Source organism: Lissotriton vulgaris, unplaced genomic scaffold (assembly GCF_964263255.1).
Source record: "Lissotriton vulgaris unplaced genomic scaffold, aLisVul1.2 SCAFFOLD_2141, whole genome shotgun sequence".
In the NCBI taxonomy this organism is placed as follows: Eukaryota; Metazoa; Chordata; class Amphibia; order Caudata; family Salamandridae; genus Lissotriton; species Lissotriton vulgaris.
The window spans coordinates 234807-252982 of NW_028253716.1; the positions used below are offsets into that span (position 1 = coordinate 234807).

An 18176-nucleotide genomic window follows, 5' to 3' on the forward strand; every position below is an offset into this window, starting at 1 on the left:
TGTGACCTACAGGGTTGAACAGCTGTGTATCTTATTACTATAAAACTGTCTACTTGTCCTTTGGACAAAATGCAAATTAAAACCTCTAGCCCTCCTAAGAAATCTAGATGTCTCGGGCGTCGGGAGATAGGAATTCCCCACCCCTGGGCGGAGTCAGTTAGTCGAGTTGAGCTGGAGTGGTAGAAGCAGTTGAGTTGAATTGGAGGAGCGGAGAGTGTTGGTAGAGTTGGAGGAGTGGAGTTGCAGGAGGAGAAGAGACAGAAGATGCTTGGAACAGAGAGAAGACAAACAGACAGTCAGTGAGCTGGAACTGAAGGAAGCAGTCAGAAGCAGTTACTTATCAGGAGGAGTTGTGCATAGCTGGAGTCTGAAGTAATGCCTTTTAGAAGAGACTGAAGTTATATCGTGGATTAATCTGTGGGAGCAGCTGGAGTTAATTGGACATTGGCACAGAGACATTTAAACAGAGTGAAAAAGCTAGTGGAATGAACGATTATCAGAGCGGCAGAAACCATTAGATTGAAGTTGGAAGGTGGAGAGAGTCCGTGGGGGAGGAGTCCAGTGCAAAGTGATCAGCACAGATGTGTGTCCAAGAGTGCAGGAGAGAATCTAAGACGAGCTAAGGCACAGACGAGAGAGGAGCCCAGATGACAGCTAGAGCAAGACTTCATACTCCCAAGGTGACCTTGTTCCTTACTTTATAAATATTAACCTTGTCCTTATACTATATGTCTAATCCTTTTCTTTCAGCGGTGTGTTAAAAGTTCCTGTTAGTTATAGAGACCCCGCAGATTTATGTATGTGTATTCTATTGCCATTTTGTAATAAAGATACTCCAGTTCTTAGTGAACTAGTGTGCATGTGTTGTTCTTATGATAGAGAGCGTTTTTATCCCTGCATACAGTGTGTATATCTTTTGTCCCCACACAGTGGAGGTAACCTTGTCTCCTAGTCAGGTATTACTGTTTGAACAGATGCTACCCCTGATCAGGTAAGTGATAACTGAATAATTAGGCCATCCCATAATATTATTGTAGTAGCGAACCCCTAGTGAATAGTGAGAGAGACTTCCCAACATAGAGAGACAGAGAGCTGAAGGTATTCATAGGAAAGTGGTCGTCATTGGTAAGTGGCGTTAGTGAGAGCACTGATTGTGGTCAGTGTGTAGATCTGCCGGATTGTAGATCGGATTGTAAGTGAGTGAGCACCGGGGGGATACGGTGTTTAGGTCCGCCGGATTGTGGACCGGATAAACAGAGAGCACTGGGGCTGCAGCCCAGTGTGAATGGCACGCCGGATTGCGTGTCGAGTGAGCACTGAGGGTGAACAGTGTGTATGGCACGCCAGATTGTGTGTCGAGTGAGCACTGATGGTAATCAGTGTGTAATGGTAAATAATCAGAACTGCCCCAGGGTAGATTATTCTGGACCCATGTGGTCGCGAGACTATGAGGTATGAGTGTGGTGTAGGGCATGAATGTCCTTAGTAATCAGTGAGTATTCTTAGTATCCCTATAGATTTAGTGGTGTTTCTGATAATATGAGCTTGTATATTGCGAGTTCCCCATCCTCAGGTAGGTACCCAGGTGCCTGGATAGATGGGTCTTGAGGAGGGAGGTGGTTACGTTCCGGCTGGGTTGGAGGGGCTCTCAGGAGCTGATCCCATCTGGTCTAGAACCCGGTCGTTACACTAAGGTTTCTCTTCATCTCCACCCTGTTCTTAAAATTAAGATCTGGGTGGGATTCTGCAATTCGCAGAAAAAATGGAATGGGATTATTCACCTCTATCCTAGGATCATTCGAAAAGATCCCGTCCAGAATGTGTCCTGCCGTATGAGAGGGGCTCCTCACCAGTTGAGTAAGGCCGCATGAGTCCATAGTTTCCAGAGCACAGTGTTTTTTTTCCAAATGGAAGTTAAAATCACCCAAAAGAGTGACATTGGATCTAGCCAAATAAGGCTCAATTCAATTGCTGAAGTTCTGATTAAACATTCCTCTGGGTAGTGGAACAAAACTACCAATGGGTAGGATCTTCAAGGAGAAGAATAGGGCCTGATAGGGATCTGATGAAGAGGTGAGGACCTCAGTGAAGCACGAGAAGGTGTCTTTATAAAGTAGTCCCAACCCCCCTCCGCCCCCCCATCCTTCCTTCCCTATCAAGTCTGGACAGAGCATACCCTGAGGGGATGGTGTAGTGGGCTGAATAACCTGAAGGACACCGGTCACAGTTGAAATAAAATAGGCGTTTATTGTCACAAGCAGTGTAGAAAAGATAATGACCCCAGCCACAGCTGACTGCACGCTCTTCAAACTCATCTCCTCGCCTCGGCGCTCACCCTGGAACCTTCACAGCTGTGACATTCTAAATGACGTCACTAGCGGTGTGTTCCAAGGTGATTGCAGGGGTGAAGGTGCAAAGGTGTGGCAAGACTTCCCCCCGGGGAGGAAGATACCACACATCCCCCTCCTCTACACAATGCAAGAATACAACAGGTAATCGAAAACAGGTGAATATATTTGCAAACTACCAGGTAACATATTGCTCCAGGTACTTCGGGAGATTAACCACCCTGTGGCTAGCTCTGAGGAAAGGGTAGGATTCCCCAGTACACCCCCTCTCGGGGAGGTCACCCCTCATCAGGGAATTGTCCTCTCTCTCAGCACTATTGTCCTCGTCTTCTTGAGAGGTATGATAACTTACAACTCTTCCTAGGTTCCAAATTTCCCCTCCTGTGTTTTAACAGCATTTTTGAACAATTTCACAATTTTTGTGGGCCTAGTGAATTCGGACCAGTTTGCCCTGCCTGTCGGTGCTTTGATTTTAACCACATCTCCTACCTTGAACCCTGCCTCTTTGACGGAGTGTAGTTTGTCAAACCTGATCTTCCTGTCCAACATAGCTTTACGTTCCCTGTCCTGCCTTAATGTCTCTCTGGAGGGTCCCGTCCACCCTTTGTGCCACTCTATCCACCCCGGTGCTAACTTCGTGTTGGGTCTTCTAGCCCGGAATAGTTCAAAGCGCGTGGCACCAGTTGTCTGATGGGGGGTCAGCCGGTCGGACTCCAAGCGTTGCCCTACCTCCTCCTTCCAATTTAACCCACTGGCCCTAGCTAACTGGATGCTCTCCTTGAGGGTTTTGTTGAACCGCTCGACCATCCCATTGGTCTCAGGGTGGTACAGTGCACAGCGCTTGTGTTTGATCCCATTTTTCTCGAGGAATTCTTTCATCTCCTTTGAGCAGAGTTGCACTCCATTGTCAGTCAACAGGCTGCTAGGTAGACCTTCCCTGAGGAATAGTTCTTGCAGAAATTCAATGGTCACCTTGGTAGTGATCTCAGACACCATCTTCACCTCTGGCCACCTTGAATAGAGATCCATAAGCACCAAAATGTAAGGGGTGCGAAGCTCACCCGACAGAGGGCCTACAATGTCCAGTGCCACCTCTACCCAAGGACCCACCGGGAGTGGCCTACACTGAATGGGAGGTGTGTGCTGCTTCAACACTTTGTCCCTGGTTGAACACGGTATGCAGTCTCTTATTTTCCTCTCGATTTCATTATCCATGTTGGGCCACCAGTAGTCTGCCCTCATCCTCTGTTTAGTCTTTGTGATCCCCAGGTGTCCTTCATGGGCCAAATCGACTAGGCACTCTCTCAGTGTTCTAGGTGGAATTAATCTTGTGCCCCGGAACAGACCCTAATCTGTGATTGACAATTCGATCCTGACCATCCAGAACGGACGTAGCGTCTCACTCTGTTTGTCTTTGTCTTTCCCCGTTTCTTTGACCCTTTCACACACCTCCTTCAAAAGCTCATCAATTCTCAGGGCCTCCTTCCAGCTTTCCTCTCCAATGGCCCCCTGGGTGATTACACACACTTTTTCCACTTGCATCTCGTCTTTGTCGTCATTATCTACCTCGCCTACATCCACTTCCTCTTTCGTTGCTCCTTTGAGGCGTGAGAGACAGTTGGCTGCAAGATTCCTTGTTCCCGGCACATATTCGACATTGCAGGTATACTCCTACAGGTTTACGACCCAGCGCCTGATTCTACTCGAAATCGCGTCAAGCCCTTTCCTGTTGAACATTTGACTAACCGCTTGTGGTCTGCTCAGATTGAACTTGGCTCCCCAGAGAAAGTCTCGGAATTTGTTCATTGCCCAGTGTAATGCTAGTGCCTCCTTCTCTATCACCGAGTAGTTTACCTCAGCCTTACGAAGGGATCTTGATGCGAAAGCTATAGTTTTTTCTCCACGCTCTCCCACCTGCATGAGAACTGCTCCCAGGCCTTTTGAGCTCGCGTCCGTGGTCAATACCGTCTTCCTCTTCGGTATGAATGATTTGAGGCTTGGAGCTTCAGCTAGTGCTTTTTTACGTCTTCAAATTCTTTCTGGCACTCTTCGCTCCAACTGAACCATACGCCCTTCTTTCGCAAAAGTCGTATAGCATAAGTTCTGCCAGCAAAATTCTGTACAAACTTGCTGTAGAACTCCAGCAGTCCCATAAATGATTTTATCTCTTCTTTGATCTTGGGAGGAACTAAGCTGGTTATGGTGTTTTGGAGTTCACCCGAATTCCCTCTGCTGTCACTTTGTGCCCTAAGAAGTCTATCTCTCCACAGCCAATTCTGCACTTTTCTTTCTTCACTGTGAGACCTTGCTCTCTGAATCTCTCCAGTACTTGCCTCAATCTGGTCTCATGTTGCTTGTTGTTTACGCCAAAGATAAGCACGGCGTCCTGATAGCACAAGACCCCTGGGATGCCCCTAAGGATACTGCTCATGATTCTCTGAAATACTGCTGCATCCGAGACTAGGCCGAACGGCATTCGTTTGAATTTGTGGCTCCCATCAGTGTGACAAACGCTGTTAGTTCTTGCGAGTCTTCATGAAGCTTAACCTGAAAGTAGGCCGAGGTCAAGTCAAGCGTCGAAAATACTTTTGCTCCCGCCAACATGCTCATCATTTGTAAGATATTTGGGAGTGGGAACTTGTCAACAATGACCTCTTTGTTTAGAGCCCTGAGGTTGATGCATAGTCGGACTGATCCATCTTTTTTTCTTGCTGAGACGATGGGCGCCAGCCATTCTGTAGCCTCCACTGGTCCAATGACCCCTATGTTGCACAGTTTCTTCAATTCTTCCCTCACGACCTCCTGAATAGCTATGGGAAGGTTTCTGACTCTTTCTACCACTGGCGCTGCATTCTCCTTCAATTTTATCCTGTGGGAATAGTTTTTTAGGCATCCTAGTTCCCCACTGAACACTTCTTTAAAGTCTTCTTATATCTTCCCCAACATCTCACCTACTTCCTTCACTAATATCTGCGGAGTTCTGTTAGGGTCGAGATATATGCCTAATTCTTTTTGGGCTTGCCACCCCAGTATGTTGTCACCCTCTTTGGAAACGTAAATCTTTACCACTGTCAGTCTGTCCTTGTAGCCTACAGTGCCCCAAAAGTATCCTTTCATGTGGATGGGTTGTCCCCCGTAGCCTCCCGGCCTTACATCCATTTTCATTAATGTAAGCTTCCCTCTAGCCACCTTCTCAAATTCTTTTGCGTTTATTATCGTTATCTTGGAACATGAGTTAAACATCGCCTCTACTCCTGTCTCTTCCACCCATATTGTGTCTTTGAGATTGCTAAGCTGTTCGCTTTGTACTTGCAGGACAATTTCATCACACACCCGTGTGGTGTTGTCTTTACCTCGCCTCCTGTAAATAGGACTGCTCCTGCAGCATTGCCTGAAGTGACCTTTTTTACCGCACTTGCTACATGTAGATTTCAAAGCAGGACAATCTTTGTCACTTGCCATATTCCCTTGCTTACCAAACCTGTAGCAGTTTTCTCTAAAACTCAAACCCCCTTTGTCTCCCTCTGCTCTGTCTTCTGATCCTTTACTGCCAACACACAGTCACTTACCGCTGTCACTTCACTCACTTTGACCTTACTTTCGCTGTCTTGCTTAAATTCACTAACACATTACATCATGTGCTCTACTTGTTTAGCCACAATGAGTACCTCACCTAGAGGCGGGTCATCTTTTAACCACAACTCTTCTCACACCCGCTCAATCCTGCACGTCAACACAAACTGGTCCCTGATCCTCTCCCCACATGCTCCCCCAAACTTGCATGTAGCTGCCAGCTTGCGTAAATCTGAGACAAATTCCTCTATGGTTTCCCCCTCTTTTTGCCCTCTTTTGCCAAAATGGTATTGCTCCATGATGGTGCTCGGTTTGGGAAGGTAATGTAAGTCTAACTTTTTTAGACTTATTTCAAATTCATTTAATCCCCTCGCTTCATTAGCACTTAATTCCGGAAGGTGTTCTAACACTTCCTGCCCTTCTGCTCCCTGTAGTGCATTAACAAGGTTACCTTCCTTTCTAGGCCTAAGTTTGGTCCACACACAACAGCATAGTTCTGGAAGACCTTCTTCTATTTGCTCCACTTAAGTGTGGGTTCCCCTGGACTATTTAAAAAGAAAGGGGGGGCGTGACATTTTGCATGGTTTATACTTGGCTGGCAGGGTACTCCTTGTGCGACTACAATTACTATAGGTTGGATTCTACCTGGGTAGTGTATTGGTACGGTGTACGGAATAACAATACTAGTATACAAACAAAAGAAAAAAACACTAGGGTGTAACCCTGAATCCTCCTTCTCCGTAAACCAGTTCTTTACACAAGGTGACAGATTTAACTACATTCTTCCTGGAGCCCACTAGATGGCGCTGTCCCACACTCAACACTTTGTCTGAAAGGGTCTTTCTCACAATAATTCTGTGTTCCTCTTCTCTACCGCAGTTCTAGTACCCCTCAGACAACAGGACTTGCTGGGGACCAGTGAAGCGACCTCCCCAGCCACCACAGGCTACATTCACTGAATGTGAGGTGTACTGTTTTTAGATTCGCCTCCAGCTGCCTCACAACCGCACCACCATTCTAATGCGCTTGCTACTAGGGCGAAGTCCCACACAGGCTCTTGCCAGGCACCCTGCCCTGCCGCGACGTCCTGGAGGTGTTTCACGGAATCCACACAGTCTCTGCGAACCTTTACGACTCCTAAGATGTCGGTCCCCGCTGTCAGCTCTTCACTCTTATCAGCGCGCACTGTCACTGTCCTCACACCTCGCGGCTGCAAAGGGCTGCCTCACCAGATGGGTCTCCCGCCGTCCGCTCACCAAATGCCATTGCCTCAATTAGCTTCCCGCTGCGTACTGCCTCACGAGTGGAGCACTGACGTCCGCTACTCCTTCACCCAACGCTGGAAGGAAACAAACCCTCTGTGGCCTGCGGTGGCACTCACCGGGGCACGCAGGAGATGGCTGTGCTTTGACCAGGTCTTTACCCACAGTGCACCACCGGTCACTCGTTTGGATATTGTCTCCGCACTTCGCGCCAGACTGCAGCTCCACGGACCCAGCAAAGGTAGTCAGGACCTCCGACACTCGACAGCGACGTCCCAGGGCACCAGCACTAACGTTTCATCTCCTGGTAAGTTTACAAAACCGGTATACTTATTGAGAGTGCCAGGTGCTGCTTAGTTTTTCTTGCCAATGGTTCAGCCTCGTGTTTTACTTCTTTGCGTGCTGGGGTCGCGCCTTTCTTTCCATTTTCGCCCGTATCCCGTCATCGTCGCCAGTGTAGTGGGCTGAATAATCTGAAGGACACCGGTCACAGTTGAAATAAAATAGGCGTTTATTGTCACAAGCAGTGTAGAAAAGACAATGACCCCAGCCTCCGCTGACTGCACGCTCTTCAAACTCGTCTTCTTGCCTCTGTGCTCACCCTGGAACCTTCACAGCTGTGACATTCTAAATGACGTCACTAGCGGTGCGTTCCAAGGTGATTGCAGGGGCGAAGGTGCAATGGTGTGGCAAGACTTCCCCCCAGGGAGGAAGATACCACAGATGGCTTCCGCCAGGTCAGGACCTGAACACTCTCTGGCACAGGTTTCAGTAATAAATACCCAATCAGACCTACAGAAGGAGACACAATCATTAAATTTGCCGTAAATTTAATCTTAGATCTGGCGTTCAGTCACTTTCTAAACGCAGTAGCAGCGCAACAGCATGGCACCTCTAATCAGGGTGAACCACTATCCGCTGCATGTCCTGCCCGGCATGCAGAATAAATAGCTGGACTGGTCAGGAACAACTAGAGCGCTGCACATCGATCTGGGACAGGAAGAGGAGTAGAGCAGCAAGAGTGAAACATTCACTTCCCTCCGCACAATTGGCGAGCCGTGGTGGACCGGGAAAGGAGCACCACAGGACCCCCTCCCCCCCACCGAAATGAAGAAAAAAAGCGGAAGAGGGCCTGGACAGAATGCAGTAATCCCACAAAAGTAAGCAATTAAAATAGTTTTCAAAGATATTCCCCCATTAGAACGCACACAATGATTCAATACAATTTTAAAATCACAGTCACTTTCTAACCTCAGTAGCAGCGCAACAGCGTGGCACCTCTAATCAGGGTGAACCATTATCACGTGGTGTAGAGGAGGAGACAAATGTGATAATAGTTAAGGAACTGCTGGGTAAAACTGACCTACAAAGGAACCAGACCTGCACTACACCCCCCAACATGTACCAGGAAGAATGTGGCTCCATCAGGTGATTATTAGAAGTTTGAAAACAACAAGAATAGTGCACAGAGGGAGCCAAATGTTGAAGTGAAGAGACAAAAAACAGAGATCAAGAAAGGGCATAGAGAAAGAAGAAACAGGGGAAAAGGAAACGTAGAGTTATAGGAATCCCTACCTGACAATTCTTTTATTTTTTGTTCCCCCAAGGTTGGCAGACACGCTGCACTGCCTGGTCATCCCAGAAAACCTTGAAAGGAAGTAAAGAAATAATTTTGCATCAGACGACAATCACACTTCATCACATTTTACAAATAACCGTCCTGAACTTCCAAAACAAAAGAATCTCTTCTTCTCTGGAGGCCATTGTGAAGCAACTATGGTTAATGAATAAATAGTTTTTTGGTTCAGCAAGAACCATGATCCCTTAATGGAAAAGGTCTCTGTGAATATGGAGTGCACCCAAAGTTTCAGAGAACAAACCCTAACAACCCAGTCCACGTCTTCATAAACCCCATCTTTCCATTTACAGCTCATGAAACTTGCAAATCAAAACAATCTTATTTACAAAGGTATGTTAAAGTCCTTGTACATAATTCTGCCCACACTTCATAAATCAGTCAACCACACTCTTAGATTCATAGAAAAAATGCTCTCGGAGAAACTGCAATTCAAGTTCAAGCTGATGCAGAGTTTGAATGCTGAGCAATGGAAGCAGCAAGGCATCAATGTGTTGGCATTTTTATCAATAAATCATCTAAAGGGATGATGTGGAGGGTCAGTGTCTTATGAGCCATATAGGATGGTGACCCAAGGACTAGAAGTTGGAATAAATCCTTTACGAGACAAAGCTTAGAACATCGGAATGTTGAGATCCACTGAAGACAACGGAGCAGCAGCAGCCTATACAACCTGATATAGGCCCGCTGCTCTCAACATTACAATGTCCTTATACACTTCCTCTTCCTTGCTATTCCTCTGCCTCTCCTAAATATATGGATTGGGCAGGAGAAGGCAGAAGATAGAGCCTGCAGCAGGGCACACAGGAGCCTCCACCCTTCCTCCTCCCGAAGCTCGCAGTGTCACTGGCGTCTCAGAGGGAAGAGGGAGGGTTCTGCTCATCTCCTGCATCTCTCGACTCACCTGAATAATGAAAAGCAGTTTAGCCGAGCCCAGGGAGAACCAGCGGCCGACTTCAGCCTCCTTTCACAGCTATTGTTGTGAATGTTCAACAATTAACCACTGTGGTCCTGCTTGCGGCTGTTAACTGCACTTCCAATCAATCCAGATTCTTTCCTGCAAAATCCCAAGCCTCTTGATTTTTCGTGCAATTTAAATCTGGAGTTAAATACTCTTATGTAAAGCCTGGAAACAAATTAACTCTTGAGCCGCCAAATGTAATATAGAGTCTACTCATTGTGTTTGAATACCAACACCATCCGGTGATTAGTAAATGACACAAGTCATTTTACAAGGTAATTCCCTAGCATAATAACTGGCTCTTAATCACAGTTTAAGTTTGTGGCCATTCATTATTGACCCAATTTGTACGGGAACATTTGCTTGCAGCTTATTAGTTGTTCATTAGAAATGCCTACAACTTGGACTCCTTTCATAAGAGGGGTGGGTTGGGAGCTCCCGTCAGTCTGACTGTGGAACGGGTAGCACATTTATTGATTAAAAGAGATGCTGGATTCCCATTTACTTCTTCTACAAAAGGGCCGTTCTGGGTGACCTCTAGGACTGCACCAAGCATGCAATCCTTCTCCCGTCTCAAGCACCGTCATTGTGTCTGATTCAGTCCAGTAGAAATTCCAAGTGTAGATGCAAGTTGTGGAAAATCCTTATTAATCACTAAAGGATTTTGTTGAAATCCTAAATTTGGTAAGAATTTGACATTCTATTCTGCACTGGGCTGTGGGACTATCGGGACTGAAGGCATGCTCCAATATATCTGCCTTTGATTCTGCATGCTCGGCATAGAGACCAGTTGGGCTGGGACCATTGGCTGTGACATCCCATTCTGTGCCATCTGAATCATATTCCTGTTTCCCAGTTTGCTGCAAGCATGGCAAGGGGCGTGTATTATTCTGCACATTATTACTATTTTAGGTATTTCTATTGTCATGGTTAGTAATACCAATAACTTGAGAAAAAACATTTCTGGATACAACGCTAAAAGGAAGGCAGACACTAAACCACTTTCGTCCGGTCTTCGACTTTGCTATATTGTGTAAATCTGCACTAACTTGTGCCGCTCTTATTATTTTTGATCAATAGACTTGCTTAAACCTTTGTCTTTAAATTAAATGATTAACTCTTTATACTTTTGCAAAGAATCTTGGTTTATTTTGGGGCGCTTCACTCTGTGGCTCTTCAACTGGCCAGTTTACAACCAAATTTAACTCATTACAGAAATCTCTTCGGACAATAGTTTTAAAGACCAGATTCAAACCCATCCACAGCACCTTCAAACCAGTTACAATCTTCTTCACCTCCGAGCACCACTCTTCTGGTTCATTCTAAGCTTGTGGAAATTTGTTGTGAATGTAAAAAGATCAGCTCTCGACCACAGCACATACACATACGCTCCTCCACGCACTTCTAAAAGGAAATTGTTTTTCAAACAACTGTTTCCATCTCTGAACCACATTTGTCAGCAACCCCTATTTCTATATTTTTCCTTTGTGATTTTCTCCCCTTCGTTGTCCATTTCTTTTTTATTTCTTCACATCATCCCAATCTCTTATTGTATTTATTAGTTCTCTCAGATGTGTTCTTAATGGTATAATTGTCACACTTCATATTGCTGAATTCACATTATGCTCTTTTGATAAATCCTCAAGTTTCTCATAAGAGTCACATGCACATTTTGATGTTTCCAAATTCAAATATTTCAATTCTTATCATACCACATTGTCATCTCTGAGACAATCGTAACATTTATAATATCTTCTAATTAAATTTTTAATCTTAAAATATCAATCTCTTTAGTTTGCTGAACTGGGGTAACTGAGCTAAGTCCTGCTTCAACTATCCTTACGTTTCTCTCTCCTGCACCTTTCTCCACCGTTTGCATTTCCATACGAGCCTCATTATGTAGTGGCGGTCTCTCTCAACCAACAAATCATTTAGAAGGTCTTCTTCTTCATAACCCTGCTCCTTCTCTCCCATCTCTTTTTTTTTGTCATCCTTGTTGTTGTACATTTTTATCAGCATTTATTTCCCTTTGGTCTAAGTCATCAGTAATCAAAGTAAAATCACCCGCTGCTTCTGTAACCTCCCCCCTCTATGTTTTTTCTCGTAAACTCAACCTTGTATCCAGCCAATGGTTAATGGTCTTTTTAACCTGACCTTTCAACATTTTGTTATGTTGCTTCTCATTCGCTACATAATCCCACTGTTAGAATTTGAGGTTTTGGTTGACTGGGGTGTGAGCCCTGTTCAAGCAGCAACTGCAATCCTAGTCAGAGTGAGGGGCGCTTTCACTTGCCAGTTATGTTGCAAGTGGATTCACTTTGTAGAGATTTGGAGAATGTAATGTCCTCCCCCTGTTGTCACCCTTATGTGCATCAATACAGCGTAGTGAACCCGATTACAAAACCTCACATTGAGTAAAGTCTATGAAGGATACATCACGGTTTGTATCTATAAGGCACAGTGCACAGTAAGGACTCGAGGGAACTGCTTGGGTGACTCCTGCAGGTCTGTAGTGCGGGGTATTGAATCCCTCATAATACTGGTTCTTACATGCGTTGTGCCCAGGATCAATGAGCCTTGAGCTTTAGAAGCACGCGGTCCCTTTTGTGTGTAATTGTAGGTGGCGGTACGCGTTAGTGGCCGTTATCTGGATCTACCTTGTATCTGGGCCAGGAAGCCGCATGGGGTCTGTGGAGGAAGGCGGTCTGTTGCTACATGTGCGATGCCACTGGTATCAGACATGTTTAAAATTTGACTTAACATTTCTACGAAATGCACGGGGCAATTTGTCGATAAAAGGGTATGTATCTCTGCCGATGTCCTTGCAACTTGCAGATCATATGTTTCTTTGGACGAGGTCAAAGGCACAGTAGTCTGTAAAAGAATAGACTTCATTCTGCTTAAAGTATCAATTCGAATAGAAGAGATATTCACATAAGGCCATATTGCCACCTCCATGTCTGGATTGCTGTTTGGATACAATACTTGCATACAGCAAATGACCCTGGAAGTAACAGTTACGAGATAGGATTCTCCTTGAACCATTCCACAACAGCTGTGGTAATTTATTAGAATGTAGCTGCCGTTGGATAGCTGTCTGAAAAATGGCTCTATCTGTGTTGCAGGAGTGCCTTGTAGGTGACATGAAAGGTTATTTTAAGACCCTTCGCAGGCTCATGCAAGTTAATACCTTGACACAGAAGTGTACCGCTTAGTGATTTTTTACAATTATTACCACTAAGGAATACCTCCTTTTTCCCTTCACTATAACATTTGTGTGTGTAAGGTAAATCCCAGGTTGATTTGATGTATCCTTTACCCAGCCTTTTATACTGGCCTGCTGGTATATATTCTTGGCAATATTTAAACTGCAAAGTTGTTATCGGAATTGTAATTGTTCCGAGTATAATCCATTCAATGACAGGTCTCTCTGACATTGTCAATGGTAATCTCTCAAGTTTTTTAGTGCTCAGAATCGAACAGTCTGCTCCTTTTTGTGCCAAACTGATTTGTTTATCAGTAAGGTTAAAGATAGAAAATAATGACGTTATGTTGATTAGACGCCATGGCACGTGGCCTGAACGTAGGTTTTGCAACGTCCAGCCTAGCTGTACAATAGAACGCAATTAGGACTGACCATGTTGTAACACCATGTTGTAACATTAGCAAGTCTTGCTCTATTATATCAAAGGCAGATGATACAATGCTGCCCAGTGAATATATTCTGGAGGACAGAGTCGTTAACCCATAGTCCACTACAGAAAGTGATTTTTCCAAATTTATACGATCAATTTTTCGTATTTTTTCTGCTGTTTCAATTTGCATTACTTTCCAAGCTTCGTTGTATGCAGCGTATATACCGGGCGCTATGAAACGTTTTTGACGCTGTTTGCGAGGTCCCATTATGAAATCTCGCAAGTCAGCACCTTCTTTAAGTAAAGTCAAGTGTTGCTTAATTTCAGCCAGTGTGGATTTCTGTAGCCACTCAAGGCATAATTTCCCTACACTGTATGTTGTAACTATCCCTGGATGTTGTCTCTGGGAATATCTTGGGACTGGCCTAGTCAGTTTGAACCCCTGTCTTTTGTTCAGGAATCTATCTTGACAGTTATTTGTGTCTGTGGGCCAGATCAACCATTTTTTCCAATCAGGATTTGTTCTGTTTTGGTGAAAAATATGGGATACGTCTATTTCCACATCCATAGTACTATTGCTGTCAGGTATGGGCTTCGGAATAGACGGTTTATTTAAGTCTTTTATCTTAGCTAAACCAAGACAAGTAGTTTGTTGAATGGTATCATTCAGGAATATTATTTGTTCTGGGATCATACAGGCTCTAAATAATGATTCTAGACCTTGTACCTGCCAGTCTTTTGTTCCCCAGATGGTTTTTGTTTCAATGTTGTTTTTCCAAAATTCAAAACCAAATGTTGACATTTTGTCATAACATTTTTCAGAATAAATCAATTTAGTATTTGTCAACATTGTTTTCATTGCTGTCTTATTTAACATTTTAAAATAAAACGTGTCTAGATAACTGTTGTCAAACCCTGAGAAGTATGGAAATTTTCCATTAAATGTCTTCGAACTTCCTTTTGGTGGAGTTGGACAATGTTCCCATTGATTATAAGTAAAAACATTTCTAGGTTGAGCAGATTTATGCAAATAGTGATGACCATAGTGATTGTAACAGTATAATTCTTCATAATTTAATGAACCCTGCAAATAATCATGTTCTGGGAATTTAGCTGACATTACTAAATCTGACATCATATTATTAATATTTTCAAAATCCCAATCATCAGAGAAAGAACTTAGTATCACAAAGTCACTTAAGGAAACCTTAAACTGGTGTGGATAATTCAAGAGCTCAATCGGGCCATAGATTTCATAGTCCGTTCTGTCCATGCTTTACCACCAGGTATTGGATTGGCTGTGATGTTCACTGATGATAGTTCTCTTTTCTCGATGTGAGAGGATCTGTGAGACTTTAGGACCAAGTGGATGTTCTCTCTTGCTGTGTCCATTGTACTATATTTTACATCAATGAATTTACCCAAGCATAAAACCATGATGAGCCAAAGCAGGAGGAAAAGTACACCTAACATAGTCCAAAATTCAATCCATTGTGAAATCAGATATGTTTCTTTTAGTTGGTGAAAAAGCTCGGTTATTTTTTCTTTGAAAGTTTTTGTTGCTGGCCTGTCTCCATGTTCACTTGGATCATCGGAAAAGTCATCAAAGTTGATAAAGTAGCCAGATGCAGTTCTGTCAATTGGTGGGATTGCTTCCAGATTTCCATTGATCTTTGCATTTTCTTTTGTTACATTTGTATAGTCTGAGGCTACATCGTTGTAGATTGGTGTATCATCATGAATTGTAGCAATTTGGGTTTCAAGAGGCACAAGTTCCATGGCTTTGTTGCATAGTCCTTTTTTATTTACTGCAGGTTTTTCAAATGTGATTAGTCTCTCAGTTTGAACCTCTTAGATTGTAGCAAAGTTTGGTCTTCTGCTATTTCTTGGGAGTCCACTGGGCCTGCTATTTATTATCGGGCACATGTTTGTGGTTTCACCAGGTCAATGGAAACAATTCTGTTTTCCTTTTTACCAGCAAGTGGCGGTAGTACTACTGATCTTGTTCCGCTGACAGCTAAGACAGGTACTGCTTTTCTGTATGAAGGTCCAAATTCCTTCTTCACCGCGATTTTTTCTCTGACCAGATCCCCAATCTTTGGAATCCAGACAGGTCTTGCTGGGACAGGTGGTTCTTCAGTGGTTGTTGGCTTAACTTTATGTTACTTAGACTCTTTCTTGTTTCATTCAAGTCCTGTAAAACAGCCAAACGATCTTTGATATCAAAGGTTTTTTCTTCTACCACTGAAGTGTGACGATCCAAATCCTGGATAATCATTCTAGCACCAAACAAAAGTTCATACGGACTGATACCTCCTAGAGAATTTCTTGGCATGTTATTAAGACTACGTTGGACACTTATTAGATGTTTGACCCACCCATCACCCGAACCTAATACCCTCGCCGTTATAGATTGCTTTATGTCACGGTTTTTTCTTTCCACAACCGCATTTCCCTCAGGATGGAAGGGAGAAGAGTACCGCAATGCAATGCCCATGCTGTTCACGGCCTCTTTGTAAGCTCGAGAGCTAAACGCAGGACCCTGATCAGAATTTAGCATGCCATTTGCGTATGTGCCGATAAAGACTCGCAAATCTTTTATAACAGTTCTGAGTCAGCCGAGTGCTGGGGCCACATTTTTAAGTGAATCTAGTCTTAATAATTATGGGGACGCATTTCTCCGGCTGGACTTCTGCGTATAGATCGCCTGATGCTTTCTAATAAAAGGTGTCCTTGCAATAGTCTGGTCCAGTTCACAACTGCGATCTCTGTTGCAGTCTGGACAATCCATTGCAAATTTGTAAATTTGCAAGCTCATCCCCGGCCACCAGTATTCTGATTGTAATTCTATTAGAGATTTCAAGATCTCTTGGTGCCTTAGACCCAAACCCATGTGCGCGTCTTCAGTCAAGAAAACTCTCCGGTTCGTGTTTGGAATCACTCTATCCCCCACTCCAGGGATTTGAGCAAAAGGAACGGAGTTTGCATCAATTATGTATGTATTACTGAGTGGATAGTTGAGAGGTAATGCTGCATAATCACCTTTTAATGACACTTTTACCGCCAGCATGGTTTCTCCATCTATGTGTTTTTTAGAGCGCTTTTTTGTGGCTATGGAAGCCGGTTGAACCGCTGCCGCCGAGGCTCTGTTAGCCAATGAATTCCCTACAACGTGAACGCCATCACGTTGAAGACTCAGTGTATGTATCACGTGAGTCTTTTGTAGTTCTTTCTGCAAAAGAACTACTTGTTCCCAAAGCGTTTTATGCTTTATTGTGGCACCTGTGTCATCTTTGTAACCGTTTTTGCTCCATGTCTGCATATCACTATGGTATGACTTGGCGCAGTAATGCGAATCGCACACTATCAGTATGGGGAATTCGTGATCGGCATTTTCAAGCGCCATCTTTAAAGATCTTATTTCATCTCGCTGAGCTGAACAGTTTCTGAGTGATTCAGTTTTGGTAATCATCGGTCTGAATTTACCAGAGCGCCAGCGACCTTTAACAATCATGCACGCTGCATTGTAGGATTTTTTCTCTACACCGTGATGGTGTGCAAATCTGTCCATATGGATTACAAAGGTATATTGTTCGAGAGGCAGAATTTTGATTGGCAGAGGATATTCTTGATATTCTAGATCGTTTCGTTTTTTCATTTTCGGGTCAAAATAGTATTTCACATCTTCTGCAGCAAGAGAGTTTTCCCATTGTATACATTTTGGATCTAATGCCACTGTATTCAGATTGTGTGGACTTGTTAATGCCTCAAGGGCTGATTCTGCTGTAAAAACAGATATTCTTTTGCCTTGGGCTAGGGCTCTTTCTTTTGCTACAGCAGTTTGAACCGCTATTAGAATTTTTTCAGTTGAACTGAATTTCATTTCAGCTTGTGTGTACAAGTGTGATTTGTAAGCTATTGGCACCGTTTCCCCCTCATTAGAGGTCAGGTATGTGAATCCGCATCTTCCTGGGATGACTCGGATTACAAGTTTGCGTACGTTTTCGCGAGTTTACAATTTTGTTTTAGCTAACATGTCTGTTTGTAATGATCTTAAAATTTCTGTGTGTTTCTGAGTCCAATTTATTGGTTTGAAATCAGGTTTTATTAATTCACAGAGAGGTTTAACCCTCTCTGCATAATTCAGAATGTATGTTCTACCGAAATTCAGGAAACCTAGTATTGATTGTAAATTTTTCAGCGTTTTTGGTGCTTGGAGTACTGCACACTTCTCTAGGAAGTTGTCTGCCAGACTTTTGCCTTCACTTGATAATTCATATCCTTAAAATAGGACTGTTAGATGGGCAATTCTTGACTTTTTAAAGTTGAATTTGTAACCCTCTAATGCGAACCCAAGTATTATGGTGTTCACTCTTTTTTAAGTGAGTCTCCAGGTCATCGTCTGTAAGATAGATGTCATCGACATAGGATAATGCCTCATCATCATATATTTGTAGTAACTCTGTTACCCCTGCTGAGAATAATCCTGGGCTATTCTTGAATCCCTGTGGGAGTCGCCAACATTGTTTTTGCGACCCCATTATTGAGAAAGCGGTCAAATACCTGCTTTCAGGTGCAATGTTTTGACAGAAGAATCCATTAGAGATATCTAATGTCGTTTTATATTTTTTGCGCACGATGTTGTTCATTAGTACTGCACTATGTGAGTTTTGTACTGCAAAAGTTTTGCAGCAGGAGTTTAAATGTCTGTAGTCCAAAACTAGACGATATGAATCGTCTGGCTTCGAGACAGGAAACAAA

General features: G+C 43.8%; 1 long non-coding RNA gene across 1 annotated transcript in view; it reads right to left on the reverse strand.

Annotated features, from left to right (window-relative positions):
• Positions 1-8758: 8758 nt before the first annotated feature.
• LOC147660798 (uncharacterized) overlaps positions 8759-18176 on the reverse strand; it is a 47930-nt gene continuing 38512 nt past the window's right edge. The window contains exon 3 of the long non-coding RNA XR_015306184.1: positions 8759-8830. This is a non-coding gene — a long non-coding RNA (uncharacterized LOC147660798). The remainder of the gene's footprint in view (positions 8831-18176) is intronic.